Raw genomic sequence first — 13220 nt, forward strand, 5'->3', positions numbered from 1 at the left:
TCAGGATCCTGAACTCAACCAACTCATGGTCACTGCCTCCCAGATTCCCATCCACTTTTGCTTCCCCCACTAATTCTACCCGGTTTGTGAGCAGCAGGTCAAGAAAAGCGCTCCCCCTAGTTGGCTCCCCTAGCACTTGCACCAGGAAATTGTCCCCTACGCTTTCCAAAAACTTCCTGGATTGTCTATGCACCGCTGTATTGCTCTCCCAGCAGATATCAGGAAAATTAAAGTCACCCATGAGAATCAGGGCATGCGATCTAGTAGCTTCCGTGAGTTGCCGGAAGAAAGCCTCATCCACCTCATCCCCCTGGTCCGGTGGTCTATAGCAGACTCCCACCATGACATCACTCTTGTTGCACACACTTCTAAACTTAATCCAGAGACACTCAGGTTTTTCCACAGTTTCGTACCGGAGCTCTGAGCAGTCATACTGCTCCCTTACATACAGTGCTACTCCCCCACCTTTTCTGCCCTGCCTGTCCTTCCTGAACAGTTTATAACCATCCATGACTGTACTCCAGTCATGTGAGTTATCCCACCAAGTCTCTGTTATTCCAATCACGTCATAATTCCTTGACATCACCAGGACCTCCAGTTCTCCCTGCTTGTTTCCAAGGCTTTGTGCATTTGTATATAAGCACTTGAGATAACCTGTTGATCGCCCCTCATTCCCAGTATGAGGCAGGAGCCCTCCCCTCACAGACCTTCCTGCCTGTGCTTCCTCCCGGTATCCCGCTTTCCCACTTACCTCAGGGCTTTGGTCTCCTTCCCCCGGTGAACCTAGTTTAAAGCCCTCCTCACTAGGTTAGCCAGCCTGCTGGCAAAGATGTTCTTCCCTCTCTTCGTAAGATGGAGCCCGTCTCTGCCCAGCACTCCTCCTTCATGGAACACCATCCCATGGTCAAAGAATCCAAAGCCTTCTCTCCGACACCACCTGCGTAGCCATTCGTTGACCTCCACGATTCGACGGTCCCTACCCAGGCCTTTTCCTTCCACGGGGAGGATGGATGAGAACACCACTTGCGCCTCCAACTCCTTTATCCTTCTTCCCAGAGCCACATAGTCCGCAGTGATCCGCTCAAGGTCATTCTTGGCAGTATCATTGGTGCCCACGTGGAGAAGCAGGAAGGGGTAGCGATCCGAGGGCTTGATGAGTCTCGGCAGTCTCTCCGTCACATCACGAATCTTAGCCCCTGGCAAGCAGCAGACTTCTCGGTTTTCCCGGTCAGGGCGGCAGATAGATGACTCAGTCCCCCGGAGGAGAGAGTCCCCGACCACCACCACCCGCCTTCTCCTCTTGGGAGTGGTGGTCGTGGAACCTCCAACCTCAGGACATCGCATCTCATGCCTCCCAACCAGCGGAGTCTCCTTCTGCTTTCTCCCCCCAGACATATCATCTGGTCCACTCTCCGCATTGGTACCTGTGGAGAGAACATGAAAGCGGTTAGTTACCTGTGTCTGTGTTACTGGAACCCGGACATTCCGCTTACCTCTTCTGGAGGTCACATGTTGCCAAGCTTCTTCACTGGCCTCTTGGCTCCTCTGTGCAACCTGCTCTACATCTTTAGAGCTTTGTGCCCCTAGAAGGCTATCCTGAGTTTGGTCCAGAAAATCCTCAGTCTCTCGTATACAACGCAGGGTCGTTACCTGTTGCTCCAGACCTTCAATCTTCTCTTCCAATATGGAGACCAGCTTGCACTTTGTACAGACAAAGTCGCTTCTGTCCTGTGGAAGAAAGACAAACATGGCACATCCAGTGCAGGTCACAACAGCTGAATTCCCCCCTTCCATATCACCTACCTACTACGGAGCTTCCTCAGAGACGTTGGCAAGATGTAAGCCTCACTGGGCTCACTCCAGGCGAACTCCCAGGCAAACTCCTGCTGTGAGCTGCTCTGCTGTCCCCGCTGCTCTGCTGCCGCTCAGCTGGTTCGCGAGGCTCCGGCTATTTTTAAACAGCCAGGCTTCCCTGACGCAAACACACAGACACCCTAATGCCCGCCCCCTGCAGGCTAGCAGCCAATCAGACACTCACTCAGGCTCCCTCCCAGCAAACACACGCTCGGATACTTCCTCAGCAAGCAAACACACACACTCGGATACTTACCAGTCCCAGGCAAACTCCTGCTGTGAGCTGCTCTGCTGTCCCCGCTGCTCCGCTGCCGCTCAGCTGGTTCGCGAGGCTCCGGCTATTTTTGAAGTTGAGTACCAACCTTTTGTTTAGAGCTGAACCCAAGAAGGAGACTGAACTGTTGTGTGACTTAGTTGGAGGACTGAGACATAGCAGACCCATTGAGAGGATCTGGGGAAGAGATCAGCTGAGATTGGTTATTACAGCTAAGAGAGTGCCACCAAAAGAGTGAGAAACAAAGTCCTCTGCAACTCTGCATCTGGGCACGAGGGGGCACCCTAGACATAAGGACATATATTTAAAAGTAATTAAAGTTATGTAGAAGGAACCTATCTTTATAGTTAGACACTTGGGCCTGGTCTACACTGGGGGGGGGGGAATCGATCTAAGTTACACAACTTCAGCTACATGAATAATGTAGCTGAAGTCTATGTACTTAGATTTACTCACAGCAGTGTCTTCACTGTGGTGAGTTGCCAGTTGATGCTCCCCCATTGACTCCGCCTGCTCCTCTGACTCCGGTGGAGTACAGGAATCAATGGGAGAGCACTCGGAGGTCAACTGATCATGTCTAGACTAGACGCGGTAAATCGACCCCCGCTGGATCGATCGCGGCCCGCTGATCCAGCGGGTAATATAGACATACCCTTAAATACAAGTGGTTAATTTTCAGCAGTGCTGAGTATCCTCAACTTCCATTGAAATTAACAGGAGTTGCAGGTGTTCTGCATTGCTGAAAACTTGACTAAAGTTATTTATGTCCATAACTGTGGAGTTAGCTATCTAACTTTGGGCATCCACATTTGGAAATTGTAGTTTCTAAGTCTCCCTAAAGAACCAGGCATTTGTAACCTCAAGTGGTTTTCCCAAGTGGACACATAGTTAAGTAGTAAAATTAAATCTGGTTTATTATAGGACATAATTTTTAACATCACTTCCTCAGTGTCCAATTTCTTAGGAACTAATCAACAAAGTGTGTTTTCAAATTTTAATTGTATTTAAAATAAAAGAAATAAACATGTAGTTTCCTACCTTTGTTGAACAAGGCTATTAACACAGAGACATGTTCCTCATAAATCCTTAGCCATTTTAAATGGCAATTTCTTGTACTGTATACACATCACTCAACTCTGATGTTTTCTTCAATAAAATTGTTTTGAAGTGCTGTTTGTCATTCACACACACAATATATATTGCCACCTATCCACATGTCTTTCTGACACAGAAACCTTTTGACAAATCCTTCCTGATTGCCACTTTAACCTTTCAACACAAATATTCTGCATCAACCACCACTACATAAACATTTTTAAAATGCTTTTTGTTATGAATCATTTGCAAAAAATATAAAGCTCCTTCTTCAGATTATGCTTCTATTGATATGACCCTTTTGCTCATTTATTTTCTAGCTTGTTGGAAATAACAGCTGTTGCAGAACAAAGATAAAGACACAAGACATAACCTTCCAGTTTTTGGCAGAACACCACAAAATTTACATGAAAATTAGCCACATTCTTCAAGAAAGCTTTGAGCTACTAATGTAACTTCAATGCAAACTTATTTATATGAATGCTGGCTTTTTAAAAAATATACTCAGTTTATTTTAATCTAAAATGTACAAAAAGATGCTTAATTCAGGATATAAGTGCCTTAAGAAAATATTTAAAATGTATTTTATTGGCTCTTTTCAAAGCCCTTTGAAATCAATGGAATGGTTCATTGACTTTGGCATGCTTTGGAATAGACTCTATAAGAAACTGAAAAAACAAGTTAAAATATAGAAAATAGTATCAACAGATTTCACAAAGTTTAGTTTTTCCACAGAGAACATAAACAACATCCTGTAATTCCCTCCCCCATAACTTCCTCTATCCTACACACCTAAGCCCTCCTCAAAAACATAAGCTAATAGATGGAGCTTGCAGCATACACTGAAGATAATCAGATTTAGGAAATTTGGAACCAAGAAGGGAGAAGCGTGAATTCTGAAGTCACAGTGCCCTCCTGGAAAAACATTCTGCCAGCAGTTCCTTCTGCTAAATCAAGGAAGCTCCAGTCTGAGCACCACCATTGATTTTTGCTGTGGCATGCTCATCTTGGGACAAATGTGATATCTCAGGAAGGAAGTTCTAAGTCTGTTTGTGATTTACAAATCAAACCATCACCTTAAGCTCCAACTGCACCATGCATTAACTGCCAGATATACCAAGGAGGCTGCCATATGCAGAAGTAAACTTCAGCTTCTACAGGGATTTCATGTATAATGGTATGCAGAGTATATTGCAGTAGTCCAATCTAGAACTCATAAAGGCATGGATAATGGTAGCATCTTCTGACTCCTAGAGGAAATGACACAGTGCCTCCTGATCAGGATTAGAGTGAAAAAAGGACATTCTAACCATTCCGGCTCCTGTTTGATACTCAAAAAAGAGAGGAAATTAAAAAAAGCCCCAGAGTTGCACACTTGAGGAACAAATCACTTTGAAAACTATGGATGACAATCATTACAAAAGTATTACATATTATTATTCGTATTAGTAGTATCTTAATGTCTTGGATTTCATTATCTTCTTTTTTCTACAGCCATTAAGATTAAGAACCCCAAACACTCCCTAACAAGACCCCAAAGGTGACCCTTAAAGGGACACAGCTGGGCATCCAAAGAACGGACTCGAGACTACAAAAGTAATGTCCATCAAGAATAATCACCCCCATAAACCAATCAATTGTGGAGTCAACCCCATGACATCACATGCTAAAAGACAACTCAAATCCTTTTTAATCCTAATAGCCTCTCATGCTTGATGGGCTCCACATAAAAGCTCCCTGACCATGGAGTAACCTGACCTGGAGAAGGATTAAAATTCATTACACCCTTCCTTACCCTGAAGAAAGCAAGATGGCGGAACAAAGCAAACGCTACCCTGGTGTCAGCCCTCACACAGCAGATTGAATCACTCTCAAAGAAACAACATCCTAAATCCATGCCCTCCACAACTATAAATTCAAATATATAAATATGTGGCTAGCCATGCTAGTGGTGGTGTTGTCTAGTGGTGGGAAGGCCATGTCTGGGTCAGAGCAACAATGGTGCATCCTTCAAGAAATTGCCAAGTACATATATAGGATAATCCAATATATTAATCTTACTTTCATTTGTTTGCATGATCTTAGATACTGATAGGAGGGATGGCAGGAACCATATGGGCAAAGAGGGAAATATTCCCTCAATCTTTATTTATATTCATCTGTTTTCCCCTCTGTATGTGTGCATTGACACCAAAGAGTGCTCTTCGTGGATAGAGGGGAGAATACACTGCAAAAGAGTTAATGATTGTATATGTCAGGTGAAATAAAGAATGTTTTGTTCTGATACTATGTTTTCCATTCTGATGATAGTTAGCATTAAATAATAATATACCACATTTAATACTTTCCATATACTTTCAATACAAGGAAAGCTCTTCACTAAGTATGCACACATCCTGGTTAACTTGGAGCTTTTGTTCATACTATTCCTATACCATACAAAAATTGTGCCATACCGCAACTGGAATAAATCACAGTACAGTAGCTCCAATCTAGTCAATGTAGCCATCACGATTTCAATCAGTGAGACTGTGGCCCACTGTCCAATATTATCATATACAGAGCAAGTGAAGATAGTAAGAGAGCTATATTGTCAAGTTGCTTCCTTGTGCTCCTCTGCATCCTCCTTTTGTCTCTCATCTTATATTTAGATTGAAATCTGTTTGGGGCTGGAACCGTCTTTTTGTTTTGTATTGTACAGAGTGTAGCACAATCAACTCCTGGTCAGTGACTGGGGCTACTATGCATTACCCCACTACAAATAATTAATAATATACTGGTAACAGACTGTTAATAAGAGACCTGGTAAAGAACAATACAAAATTCAGATGATACATTCACAGATTTTAAGACCAGAATTGTTACACCAAATATATTAACAAAACTATTATACCATTCTAAAATGGGAGCAACACTGGTCCTGAGCATTTTGGCATGTGCCTCATTATTTCTGTGCAAGGACATCAGGATGTAAACATGAGAGGAAAAAAGAATGTCTTTCAAAGCCCCAGACTATATCAGTAGAGAATAGAATGCTAACATGGCTCTGTTGGATTACATATCACTGCACAAAAAGCTTTGTTGTAGCAAGACAGAGAGAAGCTGATGTGATAAAGTAACATCATAGCTGGGATTAAAGAGGCCCATCATATTGGAGAAGTGGATGGGAATGCTACAAGGGGTGTTTAAGGTGAGGGACAGGAACAGAAGGCGAATCAGGCACATGGTGCTATCATGACAAGTCAAGCAAGTCTCAGTGCCCTAAGTATAGAGAAAGTTTCCCTGCAAAGAACTGTGCCCTGCAGCAAAGGAAAATATTAAAATATTCTGGCAGGTCAAAGGGAGATGAGATAAAGGGATAGAAATAAGCTTGCCTGGCTGTCTTAAATTGCAGACAGTGCTACTATGGAAAGTCAAGAAGTTTGATGGCCTAAACTATAGAGAAAGTTCCCTGCAAGGTGTTGCGCCCTGCAGCAAAAGAAAAATATTAAAATATTTTATCCCTTCTAGGTTAAAAAGAGATAAAATAAGGAGATAGAAATAAGATTCCATGGCTGAGTTAAGTTAGTTATGAAGTCCTGTCATTAAAAGTAGGTAGCTGGAGGTAAAAAGAAAGCAGGAGTCAGCAGCTGGCAGTAAAGATAGAGGCAAAAGGATCCAGCTGTCTAAAATGTGGCAGGTGATCCAGAAGATGGTAGGCCTTCCTAATCCCAGTCAGTACTATCCACAGCTTCACTGGGATTAAAATTACCTTTTCCAGCAGAGCCCGTTAATACATTTCCCTTATTTATATCCAGTTTCTAGAGAAAATATCTAGATCTCTATACTCCTTCTGCGGGATATAACTAATTCCCACTGTCTTCAGTGAGAGTTGCTCAGTTCCTGGAGAAGGAGCACAGGACTTTAGAATATGCCAATGCTGCACTTAACTTTTGCAGTTAGTCTTGCTTTTTTTCTTATCTTTTTGAGATCTCTTCTCAGATGGCCTGCAGTCTTCTCAAGCTGCAAATGGGCACAATTAAGCTCATACTCTTTTCTCTTGAATTATTTTGATACTAAACCTGTCCCCCTTCCTACTCAGCCTACCCAAAATGCAGCTATGAAAATGTCTTCCAGATCTTCTTCCATGATGTCTTCTTCCATGTCTTAACCACTCTGATTCCAGCTGAAGTCACTGGGTTACTCATCTACTGGAGCATGAGCATAGGTATACTAGATATTTTCTCTGGGGACCAGACATAAGTAGGGGCTTTTCAGTTTACCAGCAGAACTCTCCTGAGAAGTGTCACCTGTCACAAGGAAGCTATAGATCTTACTGGCTGAATATTAAGGGATCACCCTGCCAGTCCTGGGCTGCTCACAGCCATCTTTGTACCTAGGGTATGTCTTCACTGAAAAAAAAATGTGTTCTTAACTTGGGCTAGCTAACTTGATTTAAAAGCTAATTTGCTTTGACTTCATTGGTATTTTAACCCAGATTAACTAACCCAAATTAAACTCACTTGTTTTTTTGCAGTGAAAGCAAGAGTTTAGACATCTCTGGAGGCCTGTCTAAGTTATTGAACATTTCTAGAACTGTCCGGTTTCATGCTGCAGCCTGATGCTGACACACCCCTCCCATCCTGGCACAACCCCTACACCAGGGCCTATGTAGAGGTTCTCAGAAGGCATCCTTGTGGTAGTATTCCACAGTGGAGGCAGCCAGGATATTTTTCTCTTAGTCACAGCTGGAGATTTTAAGTCCCCTTTATACTGCTGTGATCCTTTTAACCAGTGTAAAGGACCTGTTGCTGGAATGAGGAGTTTACCTGATGTTTTCCCAAGAGGTTTTGCAGTTCAGCCCCAGGAGAGGCAGATCAGAATCTAAGTTTAATTTTGCTAGCCATGATCTCCACCCAGAGGAGGAAAACTGAAAGTCTTTCTTAGAAATCATTCTTAAAAAGACAGGGAACTCATGTGTTCCGGGGAGGAAGTATGATCTTGGGAAGGCAGTAGGAGAAGTTTCCAGGGTCAGGTCCTGATTGCTGCCTTTGATCAGGGCCCAAAACCATAGATCCCTAATGAAGGCTGAGTAAGAACTCCTTTCCCCTCAGCATGGATGGACCTCTTGGGAGGACATTGTCATGCAGCCACTGTTCTGAAGAGATCACAACTGAAGAGACAAATGCTACAGAAACAAAACAAAAACAAAAAAGGCACACACGCACACTGAAAAATAAAATGAACTATCAAAGTGATGGTCAGCAAATGCAATGACAGTTCCATTTATATTAGGATAGATAGAAAAGACAGAGGCTCGTGGGGAGGTGGAAATGCAGCGAGGGTATGTTAATAGGAAAAAGAAGGAAAGGATGAATATTCTATTTATGTTCTCATATTGCACTCATCACTGCTATTCCAGCTCTTCACCAATTCTATCTGTGACAGCCGTGACCAGTACCACTGAGCCACCATGTGAAAGACAATCAGGCCCATATTACTGAATAGTTAAGTAAATACCATTTATTAAATGTATTTGTTTTACATGTTGTGGATGCTGTACTCAGTACTGGTCATCTGTTAAAGGCAAACAGAACAACAGCCACAGGATAACAGCTTTGCTGAAAAGTTATATTTTTATTAACTGATACCCCTCTTCCCCCCCATCCCCACACTCATTTCCCATCCCCAAAAGAAAATTAACAAATGCGTTCTAGAGGCCTGGCATAATACAATGAAATTTCCACACTAAAGTCATAGAATCTCTTCTGCTTCTTAATAAATCTGGTCATGTGGTTTGACATCATATTCCAGACAACTGAACCATTATAATTTTATTATCAAAGCATTTGAACCTAACAGTTAATTAATTTTCAGTATCAATAATCACCATAACTTCCCTCATTATCTGAAACTCTGAAAAACCGCTAGATGTACAATGATTCTGGAAATATCTGTTCAGCGTTGTATACCCAATTAGCTTTATGTTACCACAGCAAAGGAAGCCAGTTTATGATCATTACATGCAGCAAGTGCCATGAAAATCGCAGTCAGTTTATAGATCCATCTGGCAATTATGACAATCAGATAAGTAAGATGAAAAAATAAGAAATTTCTTGCCCAAATAAATGAGATATATATTATTTTTTGCAGCCACTATTGTCTTTTTTCCCCAAAAAACGATTAACCATCTTAATACACATATGCAGGCTCTATTCATTTAACATCTTCTCACCTTAAAGTCTAATCAGTTTTGGATTATTATAGCCCTTGATGTATTTCAGCACTGTAGATAGAAATCATCCAACAATGAAATCTGAAAAACATTTTGTTGTGTTATAATAACAGGTGTAATGAATGAAGACAAATGACATGAAAAAGACCAATTTACCACAAGATAGCTCCTTGGGAATATTAGAAATTTGAGGCGAGAGAAAGAATCCAAGTGGATTCTTATCTGCCAAACACAATTATGCATTATATTTCCTCAGTATAACTTTCTTTGTATAAAAGACTGTTTAGAATAGGTTATACAGGAATCATGTAAAATAAACAATAGAATTAAAAAAAACAATATAAGTGGAGCATTTTGGTGGGGCCCATATTGTCAGTTATAATGTAACCTGAGGAAAATATTAAAAACGTACATGTGAAAATGTGACAACATCCTTATCATTAGAAAAAGTCACTGAACAAACAAACAAATAAATAATATTTTAGTTACTTTACTTGCTGAAGTAAGGCTAGGATAAGAAAAAAAAGTTGACTTTAATAATTCCACTATTAGCATATGTAATGTTTTTACAACTCAGTAACAAATGTAGGCGTAATTGGGAGTAGGAGTTACTGATGTACCACAATGAGATTATGGCTCAGTGCCTGGGCTATTTTGCCTATGTAGTCACCAACAGCTGCAACTCCACACAACAGCAGCTTCTGTCAGTGCATTAGACCCCAATCCAGAAAAGCACTTGAACACATGATTAACTTGAAGTATGTGAGCAGTCCCATTGAAGTCAAGTGGAACTGCTCACCTGCATGGAGCTAAGCTGGTGTCTAAGTATTGGGATTTAAGTCTTAACTGGTTCTGAACAACTACTAATTCCAATGGTGCTGATATAAAATGCAGTAATGATACCAAGAACCATTAATGTACTGATTAATGATGATATTTGACTCAGCCAAAGAGAGAAAAATAGAAAAATAGCATTTAGAATTTTTTGTGAGTTTTGCTAAAAAAATAACCATATTTGAATGAACCTGAGCCAGCTGGTCCTAGTGTGCTTCAGTGATGGCTGCAGTACAAATATATAGAGATAGTTTAGATGTTTTCACATTTGAGTTCAAATTAATAAAAAAAAATTCTGATTTCATGTAAAACCTGAAATTAAAAGGGTTTTGAATTTTATGGTGAATATTTCATGCAGCACTAGTTCAATATGGTTTAAAAATAGTAGGAAGTGAAAACTTGTTCCAATAAGAAATCAATTTTAATATAAACATAGCACATTCCTGGGTTAAATTCTAATGCTCCTAAAGTCAATAGGATCTTTGCCACCAACTTCAAAGGGACCAGGATTTCACTAGAAATTCACACCCAGGGTGGGTGAGTGCAAGCCCCATCATGTAAGTCATTGTAGATTGACTCACACCAAGTCTAAATTTTATCCCCCCTTTTAAAATTATCTTGAGAGCCCAGAAACTGATAAAGATCACCTGGAAATTTTGTTAGTGTAGATGAATACATCTGAAACTGCCCAAGCACAGTTTCTACAGTACTAAGGGATTGATTAAAGATGATAATTTTTAGAATTACTCTCTTTAACAGGAAGTAGGACTAAACTGGAAGCAAGGAAAGGTCAATCCTCACTTCCCTCTTCGTTCCTAACAAGCCAATGGTGATCTGGAAGAGTGGCTTATTATGGTTATGGTGAACCCATAGAAGGAAACTGAGGATCTGGGAAGGGGGCGAGAAAGGAAATCCTCCTACTTCCCCTCCCCATAATCTCATGTGGCACACACTCTTTACAATTCAAATTCCTGCATGCAGGTGAGCACACAGGAGTCTGTTCACTTGTTGTGCCTGGCCCTTGAATATTGCGGGCAGGGAGAAGTAGAGACATGGCTGCAACCCATTTTGCATCAGCTGCACAATAAGCTAGCCACACAGATGGGGAAGCAGCGCACATCTTCCCTAAAGGAGGATGCACCTGCACAGTACTCCTGAACTTGTCTGCTCAAGGAAGGATTGGGCCTTTCTGAGGTACAATCGGTCTTAGAGTCCCTCAAAGAGAAGTGAGACTCTGCAATGACCCTATGCAGGGCTGTGTATAAATCATCCATATTAGCTCTACATGGAGAGTTCCAGAGAAAACAGCAAACTGCCTAGAGGAAGCAGAACATCCTCAGAAAAAAATATGCAACTTTGCATGTTAACAAGTAATTGTGTTCACACGTGAGTTTCAACTAAAATACTGTTCTATTGACAAATTGTATTCAATTACTCACACAAACCAGTTTAAATTACATCTGTGAAATAACAATGCAGTGCAACACAAACTTAATAGGTAATACAGTGTGTATACTTCCTGACTGTATTTTTATTTGTCAAAGTTATGCCAGACAGTCTTCTGGAGAAAATTCTGCCTTTGGTTTCCTTGAGCCTCTGGAGGAGCTCAATACTTTGGCATAAGTACAGGACATTTCTTTAATTCATCAAATGAATGGAATTTAATTTCTACACATTGTACTAGGGGAGATCATTTTATAATTTCATGTCTGTCCTCTAGTTGTGTGAGGGCACATCTCTTCTGTTTCTTTCCGTATAAGCAACAAGTTCCTTTGCAGTTAGATGTTTCTGAAATACAATAAAAAGGAGAAGCCACTAGCTATATCAGTCATTTATGTTTTTTGTAGACCATGTGCAAACTCAAACTCAAACTCCACAGCCCAATCACCATGCTATGCACACTGGGGAGGTAGGATGTCAAGAGACCTGCTTCTCAAATACTGCTGCTCATTTAGGACTAGAGTAGCCCCATGACTGCAATCATTCCACCCGCCCCCCCATAAGTCACCTACTCACAGACCTTCTAGCCTATCCCTCTTCTGCACTCATCATCTTTCCACCCAGAGTTCTGCTGATCTCAGGCATCCCCCCAGAGTTGCACTCTGTAGTGCATACCAAAATGTAGATTCTACAAATACCACCCCTCTTCATCTGCTGATATCATCATGTTGGTCTCACTGCATCTAGGTTGCTAACTCCTGCAAGAGAAACAAAGGTAGGATTTATTCTGGCTGTATATCCATCCTAGAATATTTTTCCTTTTAAAAAACTGTTTCAAACCACATTTACTGGGATGACACTCAATGCATCAGTGCATTATGATTTGAGTAAAGTGATCTTATTTCTTTCTACCACATTCAAAATTGAATTATTTGCAGATCGGTAGAGATCCTTCAGAAACATCTGTCTCTGCCAAGGACACATACTTTGCATAACAAGTTTCCTTCCTTTGATTTTGTGCTCTGAGAATAATTTGCAGGGATGGGGGGGGGGCAGAAGGGGAGAGAGGGAGGGAAAAAACTTTGCTTCTGACTTACCAGTCTATACTTGGCTGAGTTTTAGGTGATTGCTGAATAATCTCACTGCTATTTAAGCCTCAACATTCTCTATATGAAAACTGACAGGTTTCAGAGTGACAGCCGTATTAGTCTGTATTCGCAAAAAGAAAAGGAGAACTTGTGGCACCTTAGAGACTAACAAATTTATTTGAGCATAAGCTTTCGTGAGCTACAGCTCACTTCATCGGATGCATTTGGTGGAAAATACAGTGGGGAGATTTATATACACACACAGAGAACATGAAACAATGGGTTTTATCATACACACTGTAAGGAGAGTGATCACTTAAGATGAACCATCACCAGCAGCGGGGGGGTGGGGGGGAGGAGAAAAACCTTTCATGGTGACAAGCAAGGTAGGCTATTTCCAGCAGTTAACAAGAATATCTGA

Source organism: Dermochelys coriacea, chromosome 1 (genome assembly GCF_009764565.3).
Source record: "Dermochelys coriacea isolate rDerCor1 chromosome 1, rDerCor1.pri.v4, whole genome shotgun sequence".
Classification (NCBI taxonomy): Eukaryota; Metazoa; Chordata; order Testudines; family Dermochelyidae; genus Dermochelys; species Dermochelys coriacea.